Source organism: Neolamprologus multifasciatus, chromosome 16 (genome assembly GCF_963576455.1).
Source record: "Neolamprologus multifasciatus chromosome 16, fNeoMul1.2, whole genome shotgun sequence".
Classification (NCBI taxonomy): domain Eukaryota; kingdom Metazoa; phylum Chordata; class Actinopteri; order Cichliformes; family Cichlidae; genus Neolamprologus; species Neolamprologus multifasciatus.
In genome coordinates, this window is record NC_140454.1 from 2,853,893 (window position 1) to 2,863,763 (window position 9,871).

General features: G+C 44.0%; 1 long non-coding RNA gene across 1 annotated transcript; it reads left to right on the forward strand.

Annotated features, from left to right (window-relative positions):
* Positions 1-72: 72 nt before the first annotated feature.
* LOC146500003 (uncharacterized) lies at positions 73-9,425 on the forward strand. The gene is made up of 2 exons (XR_014869927.1): positions 73-696; positions 6,811-9,425. It is a non-coding gene; the product is annotated as an uncharacterized LOC146500003 (long non-coding RNA).
* The last annotated feature ends 446 nt before the right edge of the window (positions 9,426-9,871 follow it).

A 9,871-nucleotide genomic window follows, 5' to 3' on the forward strand; every position in this document is an offset into this window, starting at 1 on the left:
TATCATTTCTCTGAGCTTAGGGTGCCACCAATGACACAGATTTCTCTCCATCTGTGCTATCCCCACGTGTCCAAGCTGTCACGTAAAGGAATGTTATTTTTCTGTCACTATGTTATTATTCACATGCACAATCATTATTTCATCATTACTTCATTAGTCTATCACCTATCATTATCATTATTCGGTTATCATCCTTATTATCATGTATCATTTACCACATTCTAGATTCAGTGTAAGTCAAATAAGGACACTCAACTTTTGGTGGCCTGGTCCAACAATCTTACACAACAGAACACTCGTCTTACACAGTTGTTCTGTTCCATGACTATATATGGGAAACATCTGGTTTCGAGTCCGGGAAGGGTTGTTGTTGTTCTGATAAGATCATGTCCAGGAATTGTTCTGACGTCATAAAGACTATAAAGCTTTCTGTTTTGGGGATGAGCGAAGAGACTGGCTCCCACACTGTATAATACGTGTGTGTTTAATAAATCACTTTTTGGACACTCCCTGGGACTCCGTCTGCGCTTACTTTTCCTTCCAAATCAAAAGAACCTTTACATTTTGGTGCCGAAAACCCGGTTTGGGGGGAAAGAAGACGCGCTGCGAGGGAGCGGAGCTCCTCGGGGGTGCCAAAGACGGGGGGATCCAGGGGGGGGGCCCACTACTGAGTGACAAAAACCCGGGACATAAAAGGTCAGTACCACCTGTTGAATAGTTTTTATCCAAAGGTACTAAATGCGAAGTTAAAACTAAATTGAATGTTCACTCAGGGGGGCCTTCTGCTGGGTTCTGTCCGTAGTGATTTTATTTAATTAGGATAATTAGTGGTAAAAGTTTGATAAAATTCTCTCAAAAGTTATTGCTGTTTATTTTAGGGGGTTTTCTGTGTTTTTTGTGAGGTTTTTTGTGGTGTTAAAGCTAAGAGGCTTGGTTTGTGTGCCTTAAGTGAGAGTGTGGAGTTAGATGCCAGGCACTCTTTAAGGTTAGGGGAATTTGGACTCATTGGGTGGTAGAAACGCGGTTTCGGGCGTCAGGTAAATAAAAACTGAGGGGCTGAGAGTCCCCAGGGACGCTTTTAAACAGTGTATAAATTAACCTAGACCGGGGTGAGACCCCGTAGAGCACAGGGTTCAGCGTGTAGCGGCGACAGGTGATCGCAGACGTGCGTTCATCACTGACGGTGTTCAGGTAGCTCGGGTGGCCTCCCGCGGGACTTCGGACACCCGTTAAAGGCCAGGTAATCAAGGATTACCTTTTACTGTGCTGTTTGGCTGAAGGGTGAGACCCGGCCGTGACTATTAACGTGGGTGACAGTGAGCTTTAAGTAAAGCTGAACGCGTGAGGTTGATTCCTTGACGCAGGACGTGGAGCGACCTGTTAACTTGCGGGGAGCGGTTTTAAATTAATTAGGGCTTAGAAATCTGACCGCGGCCGGTGAGGGCGTTCCCGACGCGGGGTTATTGATCATCAAGGCTGGTTCTGCGGACCAAGGTGAAGCCTGGGCTTAGAGCTTTCAAATTAGTCAAAAATTTAGGACAAGTGGTATAGAAATAAAAAGAGAAATAAAACACGATAAGCTGTTCTGGCAGGCGGCGTGTTTATGTCTATACGGGCCCGTGTATGTAAATAGTGTGTAAATACCGGTGGAGAAGCGCTTATATTGTTTAAAAGCTTGCATGTATAGGCTTGCTTTCGTGTGTGGTGAAAAAAAGAAAAGTGTCTCTGCCTCTCTGTCTCCAGCATCTGCAAAGGAGGGGGCTTGGTGAACCCTGCAGTGTGTGTGTGTGAGGAGAAAGAGACAAAGGGGGGCAGCGCATGTGCCCATCGAGTATTAAAGGAAAATGGGGGAAAAACAGTTTTCCTGTATTTGTGTGATTGTTCAACTCAGTTAGGTGTACCGATACAGAAGTGATAAGAAGTGATAAGGAACTGGTGAATAATTTGTCTTGGCATTTGGCGTCGTTTCTCATGTTGATACAGGCCTGTGTATATAAAATAAAGTGTAAATCGGCTGTGTAAATTGCTTATATTGATTATAACTGCGTGTGCTGTGAAAGTGATTTAATACAGAAGCTGAGTGTATGAGGATTAAACAAAATAGTGTATGTTTGTGGTGTGTAGAAATCAAACTCTGAAGTCAATTGGGGGGTTGAGTTTGGTTTTATATTTTTTAGAGGAAGAGAAACTGCGGTATCGAGTCTGTGGCGCAGTTTGAAAATTTGCGAGGTGCACAAGAGCGGATGGCACCCGCTCTGTGTGCCGTCTAGGGCGTTGTCCAGAATAAGCAGAGAAAGAAGTGTCTCACAGAGAGTTTGAACGGTACTGCGACAAGCAGGAAGTGAGTGTGAGCCAGCCTCGAGGGGCGGGTTCACAGGCGGACCGAACGAGGAGTAAAATGTGTGTGTCTCTGTGAAAGAAAAAAGGTGGGGGCCAAGTGACCAGCCTGTGCATGTGTGTGTGAATTCTTGGATGACAAAAGAAGGAGAAGTAGATTAGTTGATTTTCTGTGAAATAATAAGAGTCAAGAAATCCTAGTGATCAAATAGGAGCAAGTGAACTGAAAATAAATAAAGGAAACTAAAATAGTGAATTAGTGTTAAGGTAAAGATAAATAAAATTGCCAAAAGTAACAGTGACTTTAAAGGTGATCAAGTACTCAAGGATGAATGGAGAATTTGATGGCTGACTGTATAAATGAGTTAACAGGTTAATGTGTGCGTGTAAAAAAAAGGAAAGGAAAAAAGAAAGAAAAGGAACTAAAATAAACAAAGAAAATAAAAGTGTGGAAGTGTGAGTGAGAAATTGTCTCCAACTGGGGAAGCAGTGATGCTAGAGGTCACCTTATTCCCCTGCTGGACACAAAATGAAAACAATTTGGAGTGTTGTGGACGAAAATAATTAATAAAAACATCAAGAAGATTTTTTGTGTTTACGGTTATGAACAACTAAAAATTCACATTTGGGGTTTAAAGTCAGTAGAGTTCAAAACAAAATAAGTAGAGATGTGTTGTTTTAGGAGTGGAGTCACAGTGTATAATGAGAGTCTCTCAGTCTGTCGTTTACAGGTGGGGAACGGACCTGAATCAATTCTCCACGGGCAGCAGTCGGAAGAAAATTATAGGTTAAAATCATTAGAAATAAAATAAAATAGAAACACCCAGCCAGAATTTTTGGCTGAATTGTTTTGCAGTTTCCCGTTCTCATCCTGAACAAGCAAGCTCCAAGGAAGCTAATCTCTCCCTGAAGACACAGAGTGCAGTTTCAGAAGCATGAGCATGAACATCGACAATGGACAGAAGTCCAAGAGACAATACCGGAGTTCTGAGCAGAGAGGTCTAGCAGCGCTATGGGCAAACGACATCAGAAAGAGAAGACCCACCATCTAGATTGGATGGATGGAGATGCGTTTCCAGCAAGCTGCAACCTCACTGTGTGTGAAGGACTTTTGAGAAGACTGTCTGAGTTTGACATTTGCTATGTTTGGAGCGAGATGGCAATGAAAGAGACAGTGGGACAAGGAGATACACGGGACAAAGCTGAAGAGAACTGACTGCTATTGGACTGAAAAGTGGGAGAAAAGAGCGGAGAGAAAAGGAGCACGTGATGACTGAGGCTGCTGTTTTAGTTTGGGGAATTAAATTGGGTTAAGGAATCCAGGGAGACAAACGACTGCCTGGGAGTGGAGGATTGACACAGTGTCCAGATCACCACAAAAGGGGGAGGAAGACAAGTACTGAGGTATGCAAGTGTACTGGTAGAAAAATGAAAAGACAACACCACACTTTCACATGATATGCACTAGAGATAACACAAAATCATACATGAAGTGAAACACATTAAAAGAGGGCATTTGTAGAAGGGGTTAACAACCACACAGTGTGGTTGCCGATGGTAACCTGCAAACATTTGGGGTTTAGCTGTGCCTGACTATGACAGAGTTTTTCATTTGGATGTTTCTGAAACAAATTTAGGAGTGAACGGAGTTTTGTTTCAGAAAAAAGGGGGAAGGTACATAAAAGGATACATAGAAATAGAAAATGTATTAACCCGACTAACAGAAACACACACACACACACACACACACACACACACGCGATCAGCTCACTAGGATCAAACACAATTTTAAGAAGGTAATACTGTTACCAGCATCCTGTCTGGTTTATTGAGTGGGTTGAGAAGTGATACATAGATTGAATTAGTATTATTTTGTGAACAGAATCCTGCACCCAGAGTTTAAATGAGTGAAACTAGCAGATTTTTTGTTTTGTTTTGTTTTTGTTTCTGAAGTATGGGGAAAGTTTTACCATGGCACCAAGTTTAGATTTGGTATTTTTTCACTTATAAGAGTGACAAGTCCTAAGACCGGGCTTCGGTATCTTTTATTTACTTTTGTTTTTCAGCTTTATCTTTTATTTTATTTTATTTTATTTTATTTTTATTTTTGAACAGTGCACTGATTTTGTTTGTGAATTTCTTTTCTTTAAGCAGATCTGCACGTTGGGAATTAAAAGCGCTACACGTCGTCAATAAAGTTGTTGCAAGTGAGTTTCTCCACATCAAAATGGGCTCTGGGGAAGCCACTTATCTGGGACAATTAGAAAATGAGAGTCCCGGCCTAAGAAGGATTCAGCGAGGTAATCCGATCTAAAGTTCTTCTTTTTCTTTTTGAAATGACGTCATTTTGCTGAGGGTGGAGATCAAATGCGACGATGGTTTCCACTATCAGCAAAGAAAGAATGAATGGATGAATGAATGGGAATACAACAAACTGACTGACTGGTAAAAGCTGACAAAAGCTGATAAGACTTGACCACGACTCAAAGTTAACCTCCACCTAGACAGGACGAAAGGGTGGATGAATTTATGTGTGTTTATTTTACAGGAGCAGAGAGATGACAGCAACATCCGAGGTTGCGTGAGCTGTGGCCAACCGATTTAACTTTTAAATGCCACTTTCTGTGTTTGTAAATTTACCAGGGGAGTGTTATTCATGGGTTTGTGTTGTGTGTTGCTCACAGAGGTAACTGTGAGAAAGTGTATACACCTGCGCAGCGCTAACATTTGCATTTTCTTCTCTACAGCATTACAGTTCTTCATGTGGTTTGATCATGTGATTTACCACTGGACAATTGATTGACGTTTGGTTTTCTACTACAGGATTGCTGGGCTTGTGTGTGAAGAAACTGCGTTTATAGGTTATGACGCCTGATCACCTGGATGGTCAATGTGTGTTGCTAATGTTTGTTTTGCTTTTGTTAAGGGTGCATGTGGAGGATTCGGTAGAAAACAGACAAATGACATGAGGAAACAAATAAAAGATGCAGTGTTTATGGAATAGTTCAACATGGAGCTCACTAGCTGGCCACTTTTTGTGCTCCTAGTGATAAATGGGTGGAGTGACATTGCTTAAGGAAAGTCACTGAGTAAATTATGGTAATAATAGTGAGTTAATGATTGGAGAAAACCTGAACATGATGCTTGTCTGTTATGCTGAATGCTTTATTGCTCTCATGATCTATAGTTGGTTGTAAATAAGAAGTTTGATTTAACAGATTTGTTTGTTTGCAGATTTGTTTTGCAGGATACAGGCTCCAGGTTGAGCGGGGAGTTAAATAGGCTTAACATGTAACTGCTGACTCAGGTTTTACACAAGGTTACAGGTTGGCAGGAGATTGTTTTAGAGAGAAGGTGCAACATTCTTGTACATGTCTCATTGGGGAGTTGAAACATGGAGGAAGCCATGTGCAAGAGGAGGTGAGTATCATAAAGTGTAAAGGTCACTCCTCGGGGACTGGCATGGTGGCCAGAGGAAATCAGGAAGCCGATCGAGCTGCGAAAGAGGCAGCCGGCTATAAAGCACTACGGCAGATCGTGCAAATAAGTGTGGAGGAAGAAGTAGGAGTCAACAGGTTGGAGGAGGCCAGGAAGGCCCAAGAGGAGGCGGCCCGGGAAGAGAAGGGGGTCTGGAAGAGCCGAGGAGCATGGGAAGGAGGAGGTCTCTGGCGAGGACCTGACGGACGACCGGTGTTGACCGCCAACCTAGCGGAACAGAAGATTGCAGAAGCACATGGGCTTGGCCATGTGGGTGTGGCCCAGATGGAGAGACATCTGTGCCATTGGTGGCATCCCTTTTTGAGGGATATGATTAAGGAAAAAGCTAGGACGTGCCTGATCTGTGGGAGGCACAATCCAAAGCCAGTGATTAAACCAGAGGCAGGTAAGTTCCCCATTCCAGGAAGACCAGGGGAAGAGATTGTCATTGATTTCACTGACATGATTGATGTGGGACCAGGAGGAGTCCGGTATTTGCTGGTGAGTGTGGATGCTTTGACGGGGTGGCCCGAAGCGTGGCCAACAAAAAGGGAGGATGCAAAAAGTGTGATTAAGTGTTTAATCAATCATTACATCCCCCGGCATGGTTTTCCTAAACGAATTCAATCAGACAATGGAACTCATTTTAAAAAAAAAGGATTTGGCAGAAGTAGAACAGAAGCTGGGGTTGCAGCACCGATTTGGGACGGTGTATCATCCTCAGTCCCAGGGGAAGGTGGAAAGAATGAATCTAAACCTGAAAAATAAAATAGCTAAAATTTCTGCTCAGACGGGGCTAAATTGGGTTGCAGCCCTGCCAATTGCATTGATGATAATAAGATGTTGTGTTAATCAATCCACAGGTTTCACACCATATGAGCTGTTGACAGGACGACAGTTTCCAGGTCCTTGGACAACAGTCCCGGCGGAAGAAAGTATAAAAAGTAATAGAAACCATGCTGAATGTTGGAAAGAATTAAAAGCTCTTGGGTCTAGTTTCACACAACAGGTTGGAGTGGGGGTGAATGCGGTGGACAGGTCCGTCCCCGACGCCAAGGCAGTGTGGCTGAAGGTCATTAAGCGAAAGTGGAGAGATCCAAGGTGGACGGGGCCATTCAAGGTGACTGCTCGTACCACCAGTGCGGTTCGGTTGAAGGGAAAGGGTGAGACCTGGTTCCATTGGTCTCAATGCGCAGTGGCGGACGAGAGCTTACTCGAGATAAGCTCCACCCAAAGTAACACGGGGGGGAACATAGAGGCAGAATAATCCTCTCCCCCTGTGCAGCGGTTCTCCCCAGCAGTCTACCTGGGGAGACGAAGAAAGAAGAGGAGCGTCACGCGCCAAGCATCAATCCATTCCAGGCTCATGATAGGCTAGGGCTCTAGTCTAAAGTAATTGATAGTTTAAAGCAGTCGTAATAGTTTTGTACGTTAATCGCATATTTTTATACTCATAATCTTATACTCGTATTACGAAGTTTAAAGTAAAAGTAAAAGAGCCTGGGGACAGTGATCATGAAACTGTGGGAAAATTGGAAACTAATGGGAATGTTGGGGTTGATAAGTGTTGTAACGTGTTTGTTTGTTCATTGGCAGACAGATGAATTGCCCAGACGCAGAGGTCTATCCGCTCCAAAGTCCAAACCGATCGAGCCGTCGAGAAAATTCAAGCGTGAGGTTGGCTCAGGTGGGAACGATGGGTGTCTCAAAGCCAGTGGGGGAGTCGAGTTTGGGTATGTTAATGGGTCCACGACAGCATTCACATTCGATTTGTGTGAGGTAATTAGATGCCCAGGAGACGGTAGCAGCTGGAGAACATATGATGTGTGGATTTGTTATCACTCTATGGTATGCTACCCTAAGTCAGTGATAGGAATCTTTGGTTAGATTGGGTGGCTCAAAATGCTAAAGAGCAGGAAGTGGTTGATTGTGTTGCTTGTGCTACAGCTAGGCCTCGTCTGTTCACTGAACCCGCTCCTCTGTATCCAGAGGATGAGTGGGGTTATGAGTGTATGCTGAGATTAACTAGAGAGGCAGTGAACACAGGTAACTGCACCACTTTGTCAGGATTATATCCGCCAATTGATAAACGTACACAACCAGGTTCATTCACACCTAAAAAGGATAATTATACATGTTTTGAGTTCTCTACAGACAGTGTGAGATACACGTTAGGAAGAATTGATCCAAGCTGGTGTCAGAGGACAATCCCCGGCAGGACTACCAATAATGTAAGTGACCCAAGTACTATTATAGGCACCTGGGCAAGGGGTGGGCTATATTATTATTGTGGGCAGTACACCCTTTTGGTGCAGGTTCCACTGGGGAGTGTGGGAACCTGTGCTCTGGTGCGCCTAGGAGCACCTTTGATGCTGATAGGAAATAGAGTAGAGACCGTTCCACAGCAGGACACTGGTGTGTTGACAGCCAGACGTAGGAGAAGTGTTAGGGGTGTGCACAAATATGACCCAAGATGGGACTCACCAACCTGGATTGACTCCCTAGGAGTTCCCAGGGGAGTTCCAGATGGGTATAAGTTAGTTAATCAGATAGCGGCCGGTTTTGAAAGTGTGTTTCTATGGATAACTCCAAACAAAAATGTTGATCGCATTAACTATGTTCATTATAATGTGTTGAGACTCTCTAATCTCACTAGGGACGCGGTAGAAGGCCTTGCGGAACAATTGGGACCGACGTCGTTAATGGGAATCCAGAATCGAATGGCCCTTGACATGTTGTTGGCTGAGAAGGGTGGTGTGTGTGCCATGTTTGGGGACATGTGCTGTACTTTCATTCCCAACAATACGGCCCCAGACGGTACGGTTACTAGAGCGCTTGAGAGTTTGAAAATGTTATCTAAAACCATGCATGAGCAATCAGGTGTGAACACTGGACTGGGAGACTGGTTTACGTCTGTCTTTGGGCAATGGAAGAGTGTTGTTATGTCTGCCATGTGTTCTTTTGTTGTTTTTCTTGCTATATTAATGATCGGATGTTGTCTCATCCCTCTGGTCCGGCGAGTTTTGGTAAAGATGCTGGAGAGAGCCCTGAGCTCTGGCTCGAAGGGTTCAGCGGCGCCTGAGTCTATGATGCCCTTGAAGGAGATTGTAAGCTGGAAGGATGAGTGAGACAAATCCTGGTGTAAGTTGGTCTCGCAAGCGAGCCCAAGAGGAGGAGTTGTCACGTAAAGGAATGTTATTTTTCTGTCACTATGTTATTATTCACATGCACAATCATTATTTCATCATTACTTCATTAGTCTATCACCTATCATTATCATTATTCGGTTATCATCCTTATTATCATGTATCATTTACCACATTCTAGATTCAGTGTAAGTCAAATAAGGACACTCAACTTTTGGTGGCCTGGTCCAACAATCTTACACAACAGAACACTCGTCTTACACAGTTGTTCTGTTCCATGACTATATATGGGAAACATCTGGTTTCGAGTCCGGGAAGGGTTGTTGTTGTTCTGATAAGATCATGTCCAGGAATTGTTCTGACGTCATAAAGACTATAAAGCTTTCTGTTTTGGGGATGAGCGAAGAGACTGGCTCCCACACTGTATAATACGTGTGTGTTTAATAAATCACTTTTTGGACACTCCCTGGGACTCCGTCTGCGCTTACTTTTCCTTCCAAATCAAAAGAACCTTTACAAAGCCCGTGGGCCTCGCTCACCTTCTGTTTCGCCATTTTTGCTGTTAGCACGGGACGGCCGTCTGGCCCCCTCCACAAGCTTCCGTCCTGCCAGGCTCCCTTGTTTTTCCACACACCCTTTTCCTCTGGGGATGCCTCCTCCTGGGCCTGTTTGACCTCCTCCATTAGGTTAATTGGCCCTTCCTCTTCTGCAATTACCTGTATCATTTGTCTCCGTCCTTTATAGCCTGCTGCCTCCTTTGCGCTTCATCCGCTTTCTGGTTTCCTTTTGCCACCATGCTGGTTCCTTGTGAGTGCCCTTTGCATTTTATGATACTCACCTCTCTTGGATCACCCAAGGCCTCCTCCAGTTCCTCCATTTCCTTCTTGTGGCAAATAGGTGCGTTGGTTGCT